At 38.2% G+C, this 22,661-nt stretch overlaps 1 non-coding gene across 1 annotated transcript; it reads left to right on the forward strand.

Annotated features, from left to right (window-relative positions):
• Positions 1-811: 811 nt before the first annotated feature.
• LOC115600508 lies at positions 812-939 on the forward strand. The gene has a single exon (XR_003989031.1). It is a non-coding gene; the product is annotated as a U6atac minor spliceosomal RNA (small nuclear RNA).
• The last annotated feature ends 21,722 nt before the right edge of the window (positions 940-22,661 follow it).

Consider the following 22,661-nt stretch of genomic DNA (forward strand, 5'->3'; position numbering starts at 1 on the left):
TTCCTGGCTAGAACTTATTTATTATTAAAGATAAATTAAGTGATGGGGGGTGGGTCTTGAATGTTGGCTAATCCATTAACCAGTTCAATAGGATTCCCCTGAAAGGAGGTTTGTATGCCAGGAGGTGTTTCCTGTGCACTCTGTGTAATAAGGGGCGGGGGAAAAGGAGAAAGAAGTTGAAAGGTAGTGCTGTGAGTGAGGATGTCTGTGTGAGTGGGGAGCTTTGCTACCAGACCAAGAGGTTTTCACTGGTGACCAAGACCCAAACACCCATGAGCTGTGAAGAGGCTAGATGTGTTCAGGGATGGGAAAAGCTCTTACTCGCCCTGAAAAAACCCCAACATTAATGTTTGGGATATTTAAGCTGTCCAGGGGACAGGACTCCACCTGCTTGCATATATTTCTGGCTCATGTGAGCCAGAATGGCAACCTGGAGAGGGCAGCCCAACTAATTGCTGGTGCTTCCTGGTGGCAAGTGACCAGTGCCTGTTCCCCAGGGCCTCTGCTTCCTTGGTAAACCAGAGTTAGAAGCAAATCAAAAAGCAGCCACTTGCTAAAGAGGCAAAAGGAAAAAAGCTTTTGCAGCAAATAGGCAGCACCCTCTTTGCAGCCTCTTAACCCTCCTTGCAGGGGAGGGCAGTGGGGTTCCAGCTCTGAGTGACAGCTCTCCCCAAATATGTGGAAGCAAGTGAAGAAGAAATAATGACCTGCACTCTCCATGTTATTGCTGAATGATTCCCAGGTGGGGCTAGTTAATAAAGTCGAAGACAAATTAAACCACATCCCTCATATCTTGTCATTATTTCTGCATGTCTGGAACAAAAGGAGAGAAGGTTAGCACTCCCCTTGATGAGGATGGAAGAGGCCCCAGTGGCCTGTACAACAGACATACGGTTAAGGCACTGCCACCTACTTCATGGCATCTAACCGATGTTTTTATTGACAGGAAGCTGAACATGAGCCAGCAGTGTGCCCAGGTGGCCAAGAAAGCCAATGGCATCCTGGCCTGTATCAGGAACAGCGTGGCCAGCAGGTCCAGGGAAGTGATTCTTCCCCTGTCCTCAGTGCTGGTGAGGCCACATCTCAAGTACTGTGTCCAGTTCTGGGCCCCGCAGTTTAGGAAGGATATCGAGGTCCTGGAGCAGGTCCAAAGGAGGGCAGCCAGGCTGGTGAAGGGACTTGAGCACAGACCCTATGAGGAGAGGCTGAGGGAGCTGGGGCTGTTCAGCCTGAAGAAGAGGCTGCTCCGGGGAGACCTCATCACTCTCTACAACTACCTGGAAGGAGGGTGTAGCCAGGTGGGGGTTGGGCTCTTTTGCCAGACGACTTTCAACAAGACAAGAGGGCATGGTCTTAAGTTGTGCCAGGGGAAGTTTAGGTTAGATATTAGAAAGAATTTCTTTACCAAAAGGGTGATCAGGCATTGGAATGGGCTGCCCAGGGAAGTAGTGGATTCTCCGTCCCTGGAGATATTTAAAAAGAGACTGGATGTGGCACTCAGTGCCATAGTCTGGTAATCGCAATGGTGGTTCAAGGGTTGAACTTGATGATCTCTGAGGTCCCTTCCAACACAGCCAATTCTATGATTCTATGATTCTAATGAAGATCAAGACTTTTTTTCAGGTGCAAATACAACAACTTGAGTTTTTTATGTAGGAAATCTGTACATCTGGATCTAAAAAATAATTTCACAACAAAACTAGCTACAAATACGTCTGTGTCTATTTTATTTGATAGGCATTTTTCTCTTCTCATTGAAGACATAGAAAATACTGTAGTCCTTCATATATCATATTCTCTATTTTTTTTCTAGGCTAAATGTTTTCCTGTTCCATATTTTATCAATATATCTTAGGGAGCATCCTTGTTTCTTCATAACTTTTTTTCCCGGACAAAATTTCTCTGCCAGCTTTGACAGTCCACCCCCTACACACCCCAGACTGAGAGAATGTTGTTTGGTATACTCTTGATAATAAATGCCTTAGCAGCAGACAACCCAATGTCCACAAACTCGATTTAGGGGGCACATAGATGATGAGGCAAGCCGATGTAAGGGACTTACAAATTTGTAGAATAGTCATGACAGATTCTGCAACCTTGTGCCACAGTTGCTGAATGCTTTGAGTCCTATCATACATGCTGTGACTGCTTTTCAAAATTACAATTTATACATACATCATCACTGTCGCTGTTTACTTTGCACGTACTTTCTGTAGTCATACATATTCTATGAGTAACATTAAATATAAACATTTGGTGTCTTACACTAATGGAGATTGGTTTTGTTTGATTACATATCTCAATCCATTCTTCATCAGAGAATTCTTGATCCAGATCACTTTTGTACTTGATCTTAGCTTTTATCTCCCCTAAATTTATTCAGCCTAAAACGGTAACAAGTGCAGATTCTTTTCACGGTCTTTATCCATAATTAAAAGCTAGTATTTGAAGGGAATGAACTCAGGGGTACAAAAATTCCTCTGTTTATCTCCCACAGATAATGTCTTATTTGTAAATATCTATAAACGTGTTGTTTTGGTGTATAGTTTATATTTCACTAACCTCTCAAAGGGCCTAAACATTCTTTCATTACAAATATCCTTGAGAGTCATCATGTCAAAATCATTCCACAATTAATAGAGGTTGCCTCCCAGGGCCTTAGGGAGAAGAGGGCTGTTAATAAGTGGACAAACAGGAGATACTCTCTGGCCTGCTTTAAAGTGCTGGAGGACATTATGCCATGTGCCAGCAGGACAGTCCTTGCTAAATTCTCAAAAATCCTTTCTGTGCACAGATGTTTCTATGGAATCAGTACATTCCCATCAATGAGAAGAAGATGTGAGGACCTCTGATCTTTTCTTATAGCCACCAAAAATAGGAGGTGGATCCATTGACTTAGGTGGACGTGGGTTTGTATATGAGGTTTGTCAGCCTGTGGTGCAGTCCATAATTATTAGAAAAAAACTGCTGAATCTTTTTCATCATAGTTTAGAAGCAGTGAAAAGGACCACATTGCTCTGCTTCAAGAAAAATTACTGGTTATTGTAACAGTTTTGCTCACTGTTCCTTTTACCCAAGTTACAGAGTGTAAATTGTGTCTTTCCATGCTCATTGCTCAAGCTAATGGAAAATATTTAGTACAGCTAAATATATTTTGTCTGTTTGTTGCTGTTTAGTGTTTTTTGTTTTGTTTGTTTTGCTTTGTTTTGTTTTGGGGGGAGTGTTTTGTTTTACTTTTGTCTGTTTGTTTGTCTGCCTGTTTCATTGGAGAGGATATTTTGAAAAAGTTTAACAAATTATAAGTAATCCAAAAATGTCTTTACTCCTTATGGGGTGGTATCTGGTAATACAAGTTACTTGTTTCTTGAGAACAGTGCTTTTAAATGGTTTAAGATAAATTTGTATTGTTCATTTGTGTCATTAAAAACTGTGCATATGTGCAGCTTCATAACTGTGGCTAGAAATGTGAGTTGTTATTATTATATATTTATGTAAGATTGGAGAAGATTCTCTGGCTACTTTGAGTGACTTTACTGAGCAGTCATATGGAGTTTTGTATGGAAGATCAAAATCAGCAGTAAAATGGGATTCTGATTGTAAACTTAATTATCGAAAAGATATCCCCTCCAGAGGATAATAATCTGGTTTGAGAAGCAGAAAGCTGGTTGCTTCCCTATGGGAATCTGGGAGCGATCCTCTCTCAAAAGCTTGGTGACATCGTCCTCTAAGCCTGATATGATTTCACTTTCAAATGTATTTAAAAATTCTGCAGCAAATCCATTGGGGGCAAAGGCTTTCCCACTTTCCAACACAAATACTGTTTCCTTAATTTCATTCTCTATCCTGGGAATCTGCAACAGTGCTTTCTGCTCTTGTGTCTGTTGTAGCTGCTGCTTTTCCACAACTGATGAAAGAAAGAATTGGTTTTTAGTGCTTGTTCAGAGGCACGTAAGTTGACATAATCATTGTGAATAAGTGTGATTCTCCAGGGTGAAGAGGAGTTTGGCCTTAGCATTTTTCAGTTTACTGGATTAGTTTGGGTTTTTTATTTTTTTTTATCAAACCAAGTCGAAATGAGCATGCTTAAGAAATTATTTTTAAAATAGGCACTCCTTTCTTAGCTTTTTATAAAGAGATACATTTAGAGCTAAATTGGTAAATCTTTCACAATAACTCCTCTACTCCTATGCTTTAAATATTTTGGAAGGGAAACTGCCTTAAGTAGTTTTAGAATCTGTTCTTGTCAAGACATTTTTTTAACAGGATAAACCTTTTATTCTGAAAACAAAGTATCTGTCAAACTTTGTGACCCCATGGATTCAACCATCTCATATACTCTCCCAGTACTGCCCCAATGAGACAAACTACTCATAAAAATTATTTCCCAGTTTAAAAAATGATCCTTTTAAAAAAAAATTATTGTTTTAGGAAGAACTAGACTTTCTCTGAAAATTAGCCTCAACTGCCATCCTTATCCATAAAATCTATCAAATATGAAAGAGAACAAAAATATGGGATCAAAGTAAAACTAGAAAAAGTCTGAGAGCAACTCCCTGAATATTCAGAAAATATTAGATTAGCTGACCCAGCTTTGGCTCCCAGTGGAAAAAGATAATATTTTCCACCCCAAAAAAGCTATACAAATCACCAGGGCTGAACTAACCTTTGTAAATGTCTGTTTATTTCAACTGGCTTTTGAGTGCATAGAGTAGAAACAAGTGACCTTGACTGACAAAGTTAGCGCATTTCCATCCTGAATATCTTTATGAAGTGTTACAATGTGAATGTTAACTCTAGTTCAAGCTTTCCATGTTCCAACTCTATTTCATTCCTATTTTTGTTAAGGTTTCAAGAAAAGGACCAATTTATCACACTTTTGTGGTAACTTGATTTTTTTCCACTGTCAATTAAGCAGGTCAAAGTATAACTTGCCCAAAGATGCTTCTTGCCTCCTAGGAAGAAGTCAAAGTTGAAACTTCCATTGTCATTTTCCTGAAAGATCTGTGAGCTCCCGGTGTGCTCTCTAGGAAAGGTGCATTGTGGGAAACAACTTTTTAATAGTCTGCTCTGACCATTAAAACTGCATTTCTGGGCAGTAACACACAGGTGTGAGTGACTTCTTTGAGCTCTAACTTTCAGTAAGAAGAGCTATGATATTTCATTTATCTATTCTTGTATCTTTTGTTCTTCCTGAGTGCACACTCCTGGGTACCCTTCACTGGTGTAGATTTATGCCAGTAAGACTCACTGAGCAAATTGCTCATCCAGTGTGTTAGGCATAAAACATCTTTATCCATTCTTTTTCGTTTGCTTATTTAATCGAGGGGCATGATTCAAAAGATATGTTATTTCTAAACTTTCCCTGTATGTTTTGCTTTACTTGCACAGCTTGGTTAAAAAGATTATTTGCTATTTTGAACATTGTTGCCAACACCAATTGCTTCTAGTAATTCAAGCTTTCTGATGACAACTTGAAAATTTGAGTTTTACCAACTCGTTACCTCTCATGCTGGTTATTCTAATAGTTTTTGTTTCATTGTTGAAGAATGTCCTTTTTCCTCCCATGCCTTTTTGTAGAAACAACAAAATGTTTAACCAAATATTATGAAGGAAAGAACTGCCCTTCTCTTCCTCCTCTACCAACAGGACACAGTGAGACTCTTTGTTTCTTTGCAAGGTTTTCCTTCAAGCACTTTTTTTTTCTTTTGCTTGTCTTTTTGCTAGAAGAAGGAAACTCCAACCCTGTGGATGCTCTCACTTGCTCTCCCAGTCCTGCTGCCAAATCTGCTGCTGCTCATCTTTAACTGTTTTGAACAGAACATCTCCGGTAGCACATTGATTAAGTACAGGAAGCATTAGTGACCAGCAGCTCAGGGCACTGGGTTGTTATTGACTCTGACAGACCAATTTGTTTCTCCAATGTTCATTATTCTACTAAAGGGGCACATCAGACGAGGCAATTGAAATGTACAATAATGCCACCTATCTCTTTTCTGCCTTGATTATGCAAAGCCCAGAGTTCAGCTCCAACATACACTAAGACCTCAGAGATATGAATTGTAAAAATGAAGATAATTAGAATTCCAGACCGACCCAACTTGGAGCAAAGATAATTAATGCTAGAAGTTCCAAATGAGCACACACAGGACAAGTAAATATATTCAAAATAGGCAAAAGTTTCTTTATATCTTGGAATTATTAGTGTGTGGTCACAGTGACACTTTGTGTTCATTGATAGGGAATGCACTCTGCTGAAACTCTTGCAATGTGCTGGAGTTTACATCTATTATCTAATATGCTCATTAACAATGAGTGACCTAATGCCTGCAGTGAGAAGACTGCTACTAAATTTTAGTAAGGTCAGGAGTTATTTACGAAGCAGCAGCCACTGGGCAGCAAAAGAAAGCCTAGCAGTATATGCTGCACTTTGAAACATGTACTCACACTTAATCTAAAATATATGCATACCCAAACAGTGCACTTCTCCTTCATTTTTAATGTGCATACCATCATGCTTGTCCTCTGCCACGGAATAGCACATGATTTTTCCTTCCTTTCACCTTCTGTCCTTGTCTGTCAGCAGACATTTGTTCTACGTGTCTCCATTCATAAAACATACAGACCTACTAACAAGACATTCCTGGGAACAATGGAGATATTAAAATTCCTTGGGAACTGCTCTTCGATGCAATCAGGAGTTAAAACATAATGCCATTAACATACTCTGATTCTAATTCCCACCAAAATCCATCGTTTTTGCTTTACACTATCTACGTAGCAGCAGAGAGCGTGCCAGTACACAGGAAATGGTGCCTGTGTCTAAAGCTGGAAGAAAAATACTCCAGAGAAGTTTTACTTGCTTTATTTCCCTTCCTTAAAATTTCACACAACGAAGATAATTTTTCCATAAGCATCCCTTTTATAATTATTTTTTCCCATTAGAAATAGCATTTGTTTACTGTCAGTGGCCCTGATTCTCTGCTGCTCTGTGTCCTCTTGTGTGCCTCCCATCTGTGAGAAGGGATACACACGTCTACTTTGACTTTCTGCACTGCTCTGGCAATGCAAAGCAGCTGTAAACCCGACAGGGAGCCAACCCTGATGAACCCAGTTAATTCAAGTTTACAGATGCTTTACATCACCAAAGCAGTGCAGCACAGCCAAAGCATACCAGTGACACTGGCCCTCCAGCTGTGTGTTGATTTTGAAAGTGAAAGTTGCAAAATAAATAGATTATTTAGAATGGATATTCAATAAAACTCATTCAGTTTCCATAACGTCTCACAAGGACCTCCAGGCTCTAACAGCAGATTTGATTTTCTTCCTGATCATTTAAACCTATATGATGCTTTTGATGGATATGACTTGTATGGTGGAGTCAAGAGTCACACACATCTCTCTGCACTTTAAAAAAATGAGACAAAAATACACCTACTCTTTTTCTTTTGAAAAAGTTTGACAGTAATTTTGAGAGTGCCCCTGAGTGCAGTTAGGACGTGTAGCATAACATCACCACCAATTCAAAGGCAATAGCTAAACCTGGCTGGGTTCCCCTGGATTCCAGTGGACTGGGATTTTTGTACTGCACTCCTAGACACTTAGAGTTGGGCCAGCTACATCTACAAAGTGAATTCTTCTGCAAAAGTGCCAAAGATACAGTCGCAGCCATCCTAAAATGTGGAGAAGATTTGCCATTGGACTGGTGTAGGACTTCCCTGTTAGTGAAATCCCATTCACCAGAGGTTTCTTACCTGAAGGTGAACGGGGCTTTTTGGCTGCACAATTCAGTGAATGCAGTAGTTTGTAAGAACCTGCAGCAGAATAATTGAAAGGTTTGACCCAAAATATTTTCTAGGTGAGTTTTTTCAAAGAATTCTTGCCCTAGCTACTACCAAACTTATCTTACTAAGCACTCTTTAAAAAACATATCATAATAAAAATACCTGCAAGTAAAACTTGCCTACAGGACTTTGTTGAGAACTTCCTAACAGGCTTATGTGTCCAGAGTGGTTTGTATGTTTTTTGCTGGAAAACCAAAGAAACCTTTTAAACATCAAGGATGAAACAGTCTGTACACTGCTTCCATCCCCTAAATTCTCACTCAGATGTGATTGGATTTGAAAGCACCAGACAGCACTCCATAAAATAAAATAAACATTTTATTCATTTATAGAGATACTCTTATTGTATGAGATATGGCAAAAACAGTATAAAAATATGTGAAATCCACTTGTTTCATCAGTAAAGCAATGATTAGCACAATTATTCTTGCTCATTCTAAGCTCCAGCAGCATTGTTTGTGCAGTCCTCAAAGCCCAGCAATAAACCTGAGAAAGCCTGCTAATGAGATCCAAACATGTTGTAAGAGTAATCCTGGCCTTTAAAAAAACTAAAAGAGGACCTTCATTTATTTATTATTTTTCTTTTTTGGTTGTTATGACCATGAAACAAAGGAGCATTACTCCATTTGTTCAAGCCTGTGCCCACGGTGTTGTTTCTCTCCACCGTGCCTATCTGCCTGCGGTGTTAGGAAATTTATAGGTCTTTCTCTGGTTGTTTTAGACATTTTTGGCCCTCTTCCATCCTCAAAGGATGTGAGGAACTCCCATGGACTTCACTCAGGGTTGTTCATAACCTGTAGCAGGAGGGTAGGGTAGGGTAGGGTAGGGTAGGGTAGGGTAGGGTAGGGTAGGGTAGGGTAGGGTAGGGTAGGGTAGGGTAGGGTTGAGGTGGCTGCTCAGAAGGTGCAGTCCCACATGTGGCCAACTGGAAATGCCAGCAGAACCAGCCCATTGTGCTAGGAGGACAGAAGACCACTCTGGCTGGTATCCACCTATGTAAGTGACAGACAGACATCTCAAAAAGCAGAAGGGAGCTGGAGTCAGTGGAAGGGAAGATGCAGTCTTAGCAAAATCAGGTTTTGGGTCAAAGCAGGCACGTTGCTTTATTCAGTCACATCATATAGCAGGCAGCTGGGAAGCTGATTTATCACACTACAGTGGAGGTTTTTTTGGTGATATCCCTATATGCCTACGTAGAAGGAATGCCAACTCCAGCTGCTGCTTTAGAGGCTGCCTGTGTGCCATTTAACTCTTGTCAATCAACATCCATAAGTGGTAGAAGGAGGTGGGGAAGAGGAAGAAAGGGGAAGTGGGAGAAAGAGTAAGCCCTGGAGGGAGGGAAGGAAAGATCTGTAGGAATATATGATGCACGGAGTGAATGTGAAAAGGCTAATACAGTACCCAGAGCCCCTCCCAGTACAGCTAGCCCTGTGTTAGGCTTTGTTTAAAATTCTTACACTACATGCTCTCCAAAGCAGTGTTTGCTGGTCATTTTTGCTGCTGTTGCTTTTAGTTTGCCTCGGTTTTGGTTCATGATCTGAGCATACATAATGGAGAAAATTCTGATGTTGTTTTAAAAGTGATCATAAAAATTGTCTTTCATGTGAACGTCACACTTTCAATCAGGTCTTTGAGGATCATTACTGATACAGATATTTCTGTGGGAAATTTTAATTTTGAAGAAATAGAGGTCTTTAGAATTCTTTGCAAGGCAATGCAAGGCTAAGAAGAAGAGGAGAGGAAATGAGATGAAAAAGATTTTGTAAATAGCATATATTTTAAGTATATTTTCAACATTTTTAAGAAGATGACTGAATATATTTGAAACTGTAACTTTTAGAGCTCAAAAACAATCTAACAAAAGAAAACACATAAGCAATTGAAAAGACATGGCAAGAATGGCTTATTACAAAGCATCAGAGGTACAGATTACATGTAGCTACTTTCCTCACCTGTGTGGTATATTTGCAGTTGCCTGTTTCTCCTAATACAATCACTGCATTTGTGTACCTGAAGTGTGTTCTCATCAGACCAGCAGAACCAAAACCATTTCTGAGCAGCTTCTTCAGCCTATATAACCAAGTCTGAAGCAGGCACTATTATCTTAAAAAAATACACCTGGCAAATGCTCCCTCTCCACCTCAAAAATACAAAAACCTTTTCCACAGCTTCTTCCCCTCTCCTCACATATTGCACAGATCTGTAAACTAATGCTATGGTCAGTATTTTAATGACCACTTTACAGGACCAAACAAAAATGATTCCCAGAGGTTTTTGTTATGTTACAGAACTTAGAGTTTCTGTAAGACCTCTCTCTGTATAGAAAATAAAACACCAATAAGAAAAGGCTTTTTGTGTGACTCAGGGTGGAAGGATAGGGACTCTGCCTGTCCTACCCATCCTCACTCTGTGGTTTGAATAGGAGAAACCATTCCATATCCCTCTCTGACATATAAGTATGAATCATGGCAAGATTAGATATGACTATTTCCATTCCCACCAGTGGGTAGTGAGATCTTACTTTCCTATTCCCCAGACATTAATAGGATCCCCAAAATCCCAAGAGCAACACATTCAGCTCTGGATTGGAGGTAGATGTCAGCACCAAATTGATGACCTTGCTGAATTGCTTAGGTCAACAGGTCAAGTCCTTCTCCCCTTTGCTTATTCTTAGACATATTCATCTACATGAGTTAGTGCTAAGTGTGTTTAAAAAGTGTGATGTGTATCTGCTGGTTTTGAAATGGGCATGATTAGACACTGTCCTATTAGGAGAAAGAACTTTAAAAGGAGGATGGACCAGAAATGTTCCTGAAAGTGTCTCCTCCTTTTTGAGAGTGGTCCTGCTTGGAAGACACCCTCATTGATTGGAGAGAGGAAAAATAATGATATTACTGATGTGACGGCAATAGCCAGGGGTATGGCAGCTCGAGAGAGGATAGAGACAAATCCAGAAACAAATCAGTTTATGACTCTTTAAAAGTAATTACTCTGAACTATAATTTTAAACCTACTAATTTTTGCTACACTTCAGCTCAATTTTTCCCTTATGGCAAAAAGATGTCACTGTTTTAACATTAAACTTATGTGAAATCCACCAAAGCAAGTATTAGGTCACTTACTGCCAACAGCACAGATGAGCCACACTGAGTCATGAGAGCAAATAGTAATATGTTAAAAAAATGTTAAGCTTCACCACTTTAACCCACAGGATTAAACCACTTCATCTGGAGTGTCCTGCACTGATACTTTTCACTACAGTCCTTATTTTGAGGTTAACTGAGAAACATGTTCTCTATTTTATACATATATATATATATAATTTTATTTATTTTATTATTTAGCATTAACTCCTATGATGTTAATGAGTCTCAAATGGAGTATCTGTAGGAAAGAGAATATGTGGTTTTTCCCTCCATTAATTGTTCCTCTAAAATCACTATAATATAGAAAGTCTGATACATCTTAAACTAAAGGTTAGAATTAAAATGCAGAATAAATATTTGCAAGAAAAATATATATAAATATAGTGGAATAGAATTCTTCAGGAACAGCCACCTTTTCTAAAAATTAGTAAACAATCACATAAATATCATAGACAACAAGCTTTATAGGACATGTAATACCATCTTTTTCTCTAGGCTATAAAGTGCTTGTAACAGTGGTGTGTCAGACCCTGCCAATGGGTCTTGAATACAACTTACTAAACAAATATTAAACACATCACCCAATTCATAATATTTGTATGTTCTTTAGCTGCTGTAGCTCTCCATTTCCTTTAAACTACTGAATTCATGTTTCTTATCTGCTTATATTATATACACCTTTTTCTCCTCTACTGGGACAACCTGCAGTCTGAGTTTCAGCCACATGGTCTCTGGACAGTTTGTAGATATTCTCCTGTCTGGAATGGTTTCAAAAAAGCTCAGGATAGTTCTGTGCTCAACTCCTGTTAACAATATATTTAAGATTTAAAGATACAGTGAAAACCTCACAGCTTACCCAGTTTACCTGTTCTTGGTTTTGAATAGTTCATTTTTTGTGTTTTGCAGATCCTACATGATGTAGAGGCATAGGGATAGTTATAGTTATAGGCCCTCCATAAGTGGAGGGACATTTAAAGTATTAGTGAACTATTCAGCTGCCATGAATGGAGAAAAACATGACTATGATCCAAATAAATTACATTAGGTTTGGATACATCACACCTTCCTATGGTCATCTAGAAGTCTGTGGTTTATTTTTAACTAGTTCCTCTTAACTGGTGGAGAGAGAGAAAGCTCTCTTGGGAGAACTGTTCAGCTCAGCAATGCTAAGTGGGCTGAACTACCCTCTAGGACCCTCTCCTGTGACTACCAAGGGAAACTTGCTGACTACTTTAAACTAGATGCCCATGATTAGATTGCTAAAAGTGATCTAGGAACAGTTTGGCTTTTAGGAAGCAAGGTGATTTTTGCCCAAACTCTGAAAGATGCTTTTTTTCCCCTAAGAATCTCAGAAAGGATGGAGGCAACCCCCCTGCAAAATAACAGTGAAAACTCATGATGTGGTTTATTTTGTTAGTACCTGCAGATGTTTTTCAATTAAAGAGAGGTAAGTGAAAAGAACTCATGCTAACAAAAAGCTGGGATGAACCACATATTCAAACCCCTGGATGACTTCCCAGGACCAGGAACATGTCTCACAGCCCAAAACTATGAATTCTTGAAAGCAGTGTGAGGGGAAGACATCTCTCCCTAGGGAGGAACCAGACAGCAATAAACATAGGTTGTGTCAACCTCCTAATCTCTTGGTGTGTCCCAAAGTGATTTTTAGAATAATTTAAGAGAACTTGTTTGAATATTTCTCAGAAAATGAAATTTCACTGACATGCATTGTTTTGTATGAGCTCTGAAACATTTATGGAGTTAGATCTGTGGAAATAAAGTTTTATGGAGGACTTCTTGATCGCATAATTCTTGGCTACCCATGGTGAGATGGTGGTGATGAGAGAGATAAAGAAACTATTCAAATCCAACATTTTGAAAGAGAATTTAAAAATTTAAAAATTCAAAGCGTTTTGTAAAAACTGTTGGTAAGGTTCCAGTTGTATTACGATGCACAATGGAAACAGCCTTCAGAAGTTTGAACACTAGCAGGGTTTAGATTATTTTTTAACTCTAGAAACAGATGTATACTTCAGGGTAAACTAATTTCTTCACTACAAATTAGTGCTAAATATCATCCAATGACATTTGGAATTTTATAGCCCAAATTATTGGCACGTGGGTCTTCAGAAGTGAGTAATTTAGGTTTCTCTTGTTTTCCTTTTTTTGGTTATTATTTTCCTGCTGATATATGAACCTGACCCAGCATTTCTTATTCAGGCTAAACTCCCATTGAGGTTAATTTTGGCTGAGCAAGAATTACACGATTAGATCCTTTGCCACAGAGAGGGTGCTTGATCAAATTTCATTTTCTTACATAAAACAGTGGAGAACTTGGTTATCAAAGCCACACTGGAATGTCTTTCAATACATTTTTGCCTCTGTCAACCTTGTCCCCTTGTCTTATGGCTCCTTTTATTGAGGAGCTAAAAAAAGCCACCTATTCAAGAATATAAGTTCTGAGGGAAAATGTTGCTTATGATTACGGGCATTATATTGGATATTAAAATTCCAGTGTTGTGCTCTTGCCAGAGTATGGAAAAAAATCGGAAATGTTCTAGTTCAGAGCCATTCCTGTGGCAAGCAGTGAAAAGAGGAAATACAAGAGTGAAAGCTTAACCCATTCACATGGTCTGCTTTGCTGTACATTGGATTCCAGAGTGTAATGTGGTTATAATCAATTTGTACTTGGGTTGCAGTCATATATTCCCTAGTGGGGCCCTAGTATCTTGACCATGAATTTCAAAATAACTATACAAAGTGATGATAAAAAGTAGATTTTTCTACTGGAACTAATGGTGATTCCTTCCGTTACTTTGCACAGCATATGCTGTTCATAAATAATGTCAGAAATGGGCCAAGTCTCCTTAAGAAAGGTGGTCATTTAATGTAAGTAAATCCACATTAAATATTGAAGATCAGAAAAAAGCTGCCTTTTCAAAGAGGTCACTTTTAAGTGAAGGAAACAACAATGCATGTGTGCGGATGGCCAGTTCCACACTGGGTGACACAGAGTTAATGGCTCATAGAGAGCATATACATGTTTTTTAAAGATGTTTTATTGCTTACAAAAGGAAGTAGTCTAGAGAGACTGGATACACAAACTGGCTCCAGCCAGCTGCGGCTGTCAGGCTAGGAAGGATCCTGTTCAATTAGTGTTGTAAAATAAAATACTTTGTAAAGGAAATAAACACTATGAGAGCTAAGATTCATGCTTTCAAATATACACAAGGTTTGAATTTTTAATTAGGGCTGCTAATTACAGTCATCAGAAAGCAGAACAGAATAGATTTTACCTTACATTTAGCAGACAAGCCTTCAACCCCAGTGTATTTTTCAATTTCATTAATATTTTATGAAAATGGCCCTTGCAGCTTCAGCCTATTCTGTGCTTCCTACAAAACTGCCCCACATTATGGATGCCAATGCCTTTAAGCCATGTGCATTAGTGAGATGACAAAATGCAAAACAGCATCTTGTCAACCATTGCATCAATTGATTCTATTAGATAGTGTAAAAACAGTTGGGTGTGAGTTATAATCTAGCTGACACTAATGATGAAACAAGACACTGGCTGGGAGCAGCCATTAGCTATAAGCCAGAAATTAATGCTTCTAATATTTTTGAACAAATTAACCTTAATGAACTGGCCATGTATATACTGTAGTATATACTGATAAGTCAATTAGTAGAGAATAGAGGTTATGTGTATATGTATATATATAAAAATATGGTTATAGATAATTCCATGCGCACAATGCTATAGCAGCAGTTCTACAGCAAAACCAGCTCTTTTTTACATTTAGATGTATGCTAATTCTAATATGCAAAGGTCCAGTATTGTGCATTTCAGTGAAATTTTGTATGCAGAGCACCCGTGAGCAAATAGAAAATTCATTGTGTCATCACACTGGTAGATCAGACACAGCATCGACATGTTTATAAAAATGTCTTAATTTCACTAATATTTAACTTTAACTAAGTTTGGGACCCAGTGGCCCAGCTTTCTAGCTGAATTCATCATGTACTGACCAAAATTTGCAGTACAGTTCCCTTCTATTGTGATCATTCTCTAATTCAGATTCTTATATGCTCTTAATCCAATCGCTCTCTAAAAGAATTCATTAGCATTTTAAAATAATATATCTAATGTGAGACCCTAAATTCTAGGAATTCCATTTACAAGCAACCTAGAAAACAGAAGGGGCTAATTTAAAAGGCAGCACAGAACAAAGGTAAGGCACTTGCCAACAATAGTTTGTTGGTTTAACTTTGACTTGCTTTCCCAGGAAAGAAGAAAACAGAATTTTCAATGTGAACTGTCAGCCCCAGTTATGACAGGGCTTCACTAGTTAGAAATTCAGAGTTCCTCCTCCATTGGCAGAATGATGTAAAGAAAACCACCAAACAGAATTCTTTCAAGTTTCAACTACAACTCTACTTAAATAATTTACTTTTTAGTTTTACTCAGACTATTCTTTTTAGACTTGGTTGACATTTTCGTTGACAAGCACATTTTATTGCACAAGATCAGTAGTGAAATTGGCAGTGAAAAAGAGAGAGAGAGAAAAAAAACCTGGCTCTGCTCAATGAGAGAACTACTATCTTGCCTTTGGGAAAAACAAAGCTGGCAGTGACCCTTTCTGAAGCCAACAATAACTGGTAAAGCACTCAATGTAAGTAAAATATTTGGTCACTTTGGATATTTCCTTTATCCTACAAGAAGTAAACCACAGATCATTTAGTTAACACATTTAAATCAAGCCAGTAATAAAAATATTGGGTGTGAACATCAAGCCTATAAACCAATCAGTTAGAAAATAATAAATTATTAAATAATTGAAAATTTAAATAGTAAAACATTCCCTTATGAAATACTGATAGATTCAGTTAAACTCATGGAGATCAAAAAATTCCAAGGCTCAGAAAAAAAAAGGAAATTTGTTTCCAAGGTCTCTGGCTTTCATATTCCAAATGTATGATGCTACTTATTGATAAAAGAGAAGGCAGAATAAATAATAGGTACTTTCAAGGAATTCACCTCTATTTGCATTATATATTGACTGATTGTCCCATGTTTCCTAAATTTTAGAGGGCACAGACTAGAAAGGGCTACAGTAACATCCTGACCAGTTTTCTATTCAAAGGAATCTGTTCCACTTAAGGCATACATCAAGGTTGCTCTTGGGGCACTGAAGTCTCAGGCTATTATCAACATTAGCAGTCATTTTGTCATTTAGAAGGACAAATCTCTTAAAGAGATTTGTGTGATACTGTATTGGGAACATAGATGGACATAGATATTGGGAACACAGATGGAACATAAATGTGTCTCTTGTCCAGTAATTTAAATGAAGGCAACTTTATGAGTTTGACAAGCCAGGTTAATCAGAAATGCCTTTGGGGTTATTTCCAAAATTTACAAGACATTTCAGGAGCAAATACCAAATACTTGTGTCAGTAATCTGTAAGGAAAAGTCACTTTGGTTTGGTTTTTTGTCATGTAGAGGTCATCAGTGTTTTCCTAAAGGTGTCGCATTTTTGGGGTGGTTTTTCAGGCTGGTCTCTGGGAAGAAGTAATTGAACTCTTCAGGTCAGATAGCCATCTATAGGGAATGTATTTGGGGTCCTGATAGACACATAGCTGGATGGCACAAGGGTTCCCAGCTGGATCATTCAAAACTATTTCATCCCATACATCTGAAATCCTGGCATTGTTTAAATCAGTGGGAGTTTCACAATGGGGTTCTTGACATAGCTAGAATAAACATAGTAAATAATAATGAAGGACAATATGTTTTGCTCGGGAAGCTCATTTCTGAAAATTATGTGAGCAATTATATGTAACAAATGCTCAGTTCTCATTACAGATTTTCTTAGATTCTTCTTCCAGTATATCTTCTACCGCAATACAGATGTTGTTGTGCCTATGCTGGAAAATACATGAGGCACAGGGAGCAGGTTCATGCTGCCTATAGACTGGCTGTTTGTTAGGACTGATCCTAGAATAATTTTCCCCTATGCTGATTAGCACTGTGACAAATAATATCTAACTACTGGTCAAGAGACAGAAAGCACTACAGACCCTTCCCAGAAGGATGTTTGAAGATGGCCTCTGTTTTGTTGGAGAGAAATTTAAGTTAGATGCAAGTGTTGCTGTGCCACTTCTCCTCAGAGAGAGGGAACATTTCTTGTCCTGTGTTATTTAGCATCATGAGTGTTAAATTTATTTAGCCTCTGTAGTCATTTCTGGTACATCCTGCTAATGATGGTTTCACTGCACATAGCTGGTTGAGTTACACATAGGTTAGGAGCCCAAAGGCATGCTCGGTATGAACTTGAGATTCTAATCCAGAAATAAAAAATAAAAAGATGAATCGTGAAAAACTAGTTTCTTTTCAGTCTTTTAGAAGGAACTGAAAGTTGTGTCAAAACTCTGACCCACATATTTTCTAATTCTTGAAATCTACCCCTTTTTGTCTCTTAAGTTTTCATAGAACTTACAGCTTCCTAATACACATCACAGAACAGAAAGGAAAAAATTGTCCAAAAATATTCTCCATTTAATTTTCTAGTACCAACCTGGCTGATGAGCATGTTGTAAGGTTTCCCAAACCTCTTTAGTTTGATTGAAGGAAGAAAGCTGTATGGTGAAGGTGGTTTAACTTTCCATTTTCTGTGCTCCAAGCCCTCTAGTTCCTAATAATCATTTCAAAGTCCTTACTGAGGAAAATCTCCTGGTGAGGTAAAAGTGAAGATTTTCTAAGGAAAATGCTTTAGCTTTCTGGGCATCATGATTTGGTTTCCTACTATCAGCAATTTCTTTCTTCTGTTCACCTTACTTATAAAAGAACCACAGTGAAAAATGTACCTTTAAAGTTGCTTGCATGAGAATGGCATGAAGTAGGCAGGTGACATTTCTCAGTATTCCTTGTTGTTGCTTTTTTTTTAATTTTTTTTTTCCTCTCTCAGCATGGCATTGATAGAATTAACATGGAAGTTAAATTCCTCTTTGAAGTGGTTTGAAACATGGATCACTTTTCTCCCTTCAGCCTACCATTCTGACCACTCCATATCTTTAGTTTAAAAGTCAACTAGGGCCAAAGAATATTTCAGTCCAGCTGTGGACCCCTCACCAGCAAAGATCTGCAGTCCATGGGCTGTTTTCCTACCATGTTGAACCTGTCAATACTGATCCAGCTTCTTCCAGTGTTCCGGAAACAGAGTGAGGACTTTGACCATTCATACCTATCTTCCACAGCAGATATGGGTATTTCTGGGTGAGAGTCTCAGCACATTATGCAGACAAAGAAAGGATGCTGCTTTGCAGGCAGGGAGGAGCACTTATGGAATTGCCTTCTCTTGGCTTAGTTCTGTCAGATTTTACCTTGAAAGCAGACAGAAAAAAAAATTTCCTGATCCTTCAGTCAAAGTTTGATCCTACAGGCTTAGCTAACTTCATTAAGACCTACATAAAAATCCGTAGCTCTGATGGTGAGTCTCCAGTATTTCAAAAGAAGGTGAATGCCCTGGCTTTCCCTAAGACAAAGTTTGGAACAATGTAGGAAAAAACCTTTCTGTCCCACTGACTACCAGTTATTATAGCAATCTGAATAGTGTTAATGTAGATGAACTTCCTTTTATGAATACCCAAAAGATCCTCAAACTTATCTTGGAAGCTGTGAAGCTCAGCAGCAGAATTCTGATTGCCATATCATGTCAGGTCATAGCCTGACAGCAGTTGTTCCTGTTTGGTAGACAATGTCCCTACTTAATTCTTAGGAATATGTCTACATACATCATTCAAGGTAACATCTGTCAGCCTTAGGAGATACTTGATGCTCCAAGCTCTCCCTGGTGTCAGTGGGTACTGAAGCCACCCAGCTACAGGCTTGATTCCTCTGGAGGGACTGAAATTCCTTTTTAGCATTACTTTTTTTTCTTTTTTTAAAGAAAAAAAGATATGTGCTTTTTCAGCTTTCAAAACTTTGTCCAACAGCTTTTCATCTTTACTTAATGTACTTATCCCTTGTTTGCTATCTCTTAAGTAATTACAAAACCAAATTTTAAAAGAAGAATGCATTTTCACATAACAGAAAAAAAGGCATATCCTATAGAAATGTAATTTAATTTCTCCTTGGAAATTATTCCGGAATTTTACCACAGATTGGGTTGGATTTGTCATATATCCCTACTTAGACAGCTGCATGGAGTCTTGGCAATCAACTATATAAGGTTTTATTGGCAGAAAAATGAAGGCTCTATACAAGCCAGGTCTAAGCCCTCTATTTGGGGTGTAGTCCCTTGTGTCCATTTGTCATTCCTGTCCATTTCTGATCCAGTGACAGCATAAAGAGCTTATGAAGAGCCCATGCTTTGGTGAGATTCAGTCCATCTCCCACTTCATTAATGCATGGGATGAGAATACACACTACATTAAGACCTGTTTATGTGCATCCCAGACCTACTGAACCTATTTAATTTTGCTCTCCCAGGAATGTGCTCTGGGTCAACACGCACTTTCACCTGCTAGATACAAATTAGAGCACTAAGAAGATGTAACCAGAGGGAAGACTGGGGGATGGGACCAAAAGGTCTCCCCAGGCTCCAAAGTTAGAAAAAGGCAGAGGGAGCAGCTGGGATTTTGCAGGAATACAAAGAAGCTTAAAATGAGGGAAGCAAGAGTAAGAGTATGGGAGGGAAGAAGATTACTTCAATATCTCCAGATCTCTATCCTCTGAAAGCTGAGGTGGTTAACTAAGCTGGGGATTGTCTGACTTACAGACTCCATGTTTACAATTCAATGTTGTAGCTGTCTTGGTCACTTACCATATCTCCTAGTAGAGTGTGGAGTACCTATAGCCATAACACTGACCCTTCCTTGAATAATTCTTCATGGCATGCAGTTTCTTTCAAAAAAACCCAAAAAACCCAAACAAACATACTATATGCAGTATGGCATATCATATTTATATTTGTTCAGTATGACATATTATATTTATATTTTTCAGTACTTCAGAATCTACACAATGTACCATCTCCCCAGTGGTAATGTGTGGACCACAGAAGTGGAAAAAGAGGCACCATCTTCTCTTCTGTAGTTTGTGATAAAACTTGTGTAAAGACCAGAAACTGAAGCTTCAGGTTTCACTTAGGATGAAATAGGAATTTAAAAGAATAAGGACCTTGGTAGTTCACTATGTGTAGTCAGGTATGTCTAAAAGTGAACCTATTGCTTTGTTGTTTGCTTAGGCAAAACATTCATCAGCTTTAATTGGGTTTGTTTTGTTGTTGTTTTTTTTTTGTAAAGACTTAAAGTAAGGAATGCAACCAGAAATACTGCATATGTTATGATTTAAGAAACCTATATCTGACTGAAAGATGAAAATCTCTCTCCAACACTGCACATGAATAAAGATATAAGAGCCCATATCAGGAGCCAAAAATTCTTGCCATGACCAAAGAACAAACAGCTGTGGTCCTAACATAGCAAACTTCCATTAACATCAGCTGAGATTTTTGCCTGAGTAAGATCTGAATACGAACTAAGAAAACTGCAGGCTTTAGCTCTGTGTGCACAAGGGGGGAAGATTGTTGTTTTCATGTAAGCATGACTGAGTTATTCTTCAGAAGCATATTTCATCATACACATCCAGAAACACTGGTGTTTTAGACCTGTGAAACTTGCATTGTAGTAAGCATTCCATTCACCAAGAAAAAAATGCAAAGCAAGTAATTCATTTAGGGAAAAAAAACAACAAAAACCTCCAACCAACCAACTAACCAAAAAAACCCCTAAAACAATGAAAAGAGAGAAAAAATGTAGAATGATGCATTTTTTCATATAATCACTAGAAGAATCACTTTATAGTGTTTCCCATGTAATTACTGCCAGACCTGTTTAGCAAATGTGAAATACTCATTAGCAATTACTTAACTATACATATATTAAAGCTTAATTAGTAAATACATTAAGCATATAATTAATTGCTTTAATCAGTAGGCTTTTAATATTGTAATTATCACTTGATACATTAAGGGCATGTTAAGAATACTTTTCTCCAAAAAATACATTGTTAATTAATCATTAAAACTTATCTTGCTACATGCTCATTAATGATTTATTACAGATGCTGGGCCAAATTCTTCTCTCAATTACAGCAGCGCTAACTCTGTTGAAGCCAACAGAGCTTCACTTGCATAAATTAAAGGAGAATTTGGTCCTGTTAATTAAACGTAAAATGTTTGTCAGAGCGGATCACCATAGATGGAAATCTGTAATGCCTTGTTCCCTTAACCTAATAGGAGCAAACTGCCTTTCTTTTGCACTCCTTTGCTATTGCTGAACCTCATCCTTCTGTAGCCTGAGCTCAGAACGAGCAAGTTGTAATAGCTGGGGAATGAGACAGGATTGGAGAGATCCAGTTTCATTTCTAGCCCTGCCACTACCTATGGATTCCAGGTCAGAGTGTGGACAAGATCTGGGCTACTTGCCCAGATGCTCTTTAGAGAGACAAATTATTGCTTCTAGGGACCAACTCACTTTTTTCCTTAATATTAACATTGAAGAGAAACCTAAAGAACCAAGGTGTAAGGTTGTTAAGTTGAAAGGTGACTATCAGACCCAGAAGCTAAAGGACAGATAAGATGAAACTCACAGATTTTCTGTGGCTGCATTTTTCTTATCCTGGATATGACTTGTCTATCTGGACACTCTAATAGCCTCAGGAAGGAATTTTTTTCTTGGGATTTTGTCTAAATAAGGTATCTGACACATCGGGCTGAGTAGATCTTAGTTAAACATTTCTGAGGGAGCCAGAGTAATAATACTGTTTACAGAACTTCAATCTACATTAAGAGACTATATTATGAATTTTTGCAGAGAAGGCAGGATGCGGAGTGGCAAGCAGCAAATTATATTTGAGCAAATTATCAAAATAAATGCAGACCACAGTTTTGATGCAGAAGCCTTTGAAATGTCAATGTGAAGCCTTCTATGGGTTTCTCTTCACAATCCCAGTGGGCCTCTCCAATGCACAACTTATTTGTAAGGATCCAAAATCTTGGTTGCATTAATGTAAATGCAGAGTAAATGTGGAAACCAAGATTTAATGACCACGAACTTTGCAATCTGGATGTGGCATAAGCAATATATTATTTCCATTTGCATGTTTGCCTTGGTCTCAAATGTTGATGAGAGCAGGGCTCCTGTTTTGGTGAAGAAAATACCTGTTCTTTGTAGGTGGAAGCTAAACAGCACGCAACACTTGCTTGCAAGATCCATATTGAAAACTTGACATTCTCAACTTATTTCTATGTTTTTGGGAGGGGTCCCAAAATACACTTAAAACCTTCATTTCCTTACTAAGACAGCAAAGAACTCAACATACTAAAGCATACGTGCACATATAAAACCTTGGCCCTGAAGTGAGTTTTCTTGGTAGAAGGCCAGAGAGAAAATATAAGGCTTAAAATATGTTAGGATGAAGCAGATATTTCTTATATTATTTTATTAATTAGTGCAGTATTTCAGTGGTTTAATTCTATGAACTCTTAGAACTCATCACTGCAGGGTAAAAAAGAAAATTTCTAACTTGGAATCATCTACGAGTTCTGAAACTGATCAGTCCAAAGCAAATCGTCTGTCCTTTAGTCACCTTTCCACTGAATGAAA

Source organism: Calypte anna, chromosome 1 (genome assembly GCF_003957555.1).
Source record: "Calypte anna isolate BGI_N300 chromosome 1, bCalAnn1_v1.p, whole genome shotgun sequence".
NCBI lineage: Eukaryota > Metazoa > Chordata > Aves > Apodiformes > Trochilidae > Calypte > Calypte anna.